At 41.8% G+C, this 1228-nt stretch overlaps 1 pseudogene; it reads right to left on the reverse strand.

Moving 5' to 3' along the window:
- Nucleotides 1-1228, reverse strand: LOC149180854 (monocopper oxidase-like protein SKU5 pseudogene; annotated as a pseudogene).

Genomic DNA, 1228 nt, shown 5'->3' on the forward strand with positions numbered 1-1228 from the left:
TTAGTTGAGCTTATTTGGTGGTATGTTCTCCACACAGCTTGGGAAGCCTAGCAATGTAACCATGCCAACATTGATAGATGACGCCGACGCTTTTTTATCATTTGTATGGGATTGTGGCTTCTGCATGCGCGAGAGGGCACCACAGTAAAGAGCACTTCTAGGCAGAGGCAACTCAGTTTTGTTGTTTATCTCTGGATTCACAACCCTTACATATGTTTCCTGACCCAGATACCAGGTATCTAGGTTTTAAGCTCGGAGATTCCACATGCCAACATTATCTAGAGATACTAGAATTGTTGTCCAGGCATTGGGGAAAACCTGTGCTGTGGCACGAGCAACTCCATCCCATTTGTTGTAAGTTCCTCAGCTGTCTTCGGTCCAATCTCCATAGTCCATCCCGAGAACGAAAAAGGCGTAGCCATCCATGTGATAACTTTGCACAGTTGTATCATTATTCTGTAGAATGATTTCCATGAATCCTTTATAGGTGCCGTTAATTATTGACGTATCAAGCTTTGGTGTCCTGTTCATTTGTCTGTCTGGGAAATCAAGTTTGAAGTCTCCGGTTAGATTAAAATGATCAGCAAGCTTGAGTGGAGTTGCAAGAGCTTGGTAAGAGATCCCATTCAAAGTGCAACATCGTTTCCCATTGATTAATTATGGTGGCTTGTTTTTCAACACAAAGACCTGAGTGACATTGATAGATCCATTTGAAAGACCCCTGTGGATTAGGCCTCGCAGCCCCGACAGATACATTCCACCTGATAGATCTCGCTTAGTTCATAGAGAAGTACTTGTCATAATAATCATCCAGACCATATGGAAGAGGCCCTTTTGCCTTACCTTTAGAATTGGAATAATGCAATATCGCCACACCCGTGAAATTGGACCAAATAGTTTTATTAACAAAGCGAGCACTTGCCACCATGTAATAATCAATGCTTGCATTCTGGTCCATCGTCACCAGGAATGAGTAAGACTGACCAACATGAATATCCAAGTTCGTGTAATTTTGTTGTGATGTATAGGACCCTTCTATCTCCGCAAGCAACAAATTATGATTCTGGATTCTAAAGTTCAAAGAAGTTGAATCTTGCAAACCACGATGCAGATATAGCAACATATGTAACAGGGCAGAACAAGGTTTGCAGTCACCATTTTGTAAAGAAAGATTAGGTGCTAATTTCTCACACAGCACAACCTTGCCTTGCACTTTCTTCCATAACAT

Source organism: Pinus tabuliformis, chromosome 3_2 (genome assembly GCF_031772625.1).
Source record: "Pinus tabuliformis cultivar Carrire ecotype Pingquan chromosome 3_2, CPIR1, whole genome shotgun sequence".
NCBI classification, from domain to species: domain Eukaryota; kingdom Viridiplantae; phylum Streptophyta; class Pinopsida; order Pinales; family Pinaceae; genus Pinus; species Pinus tabuliformis.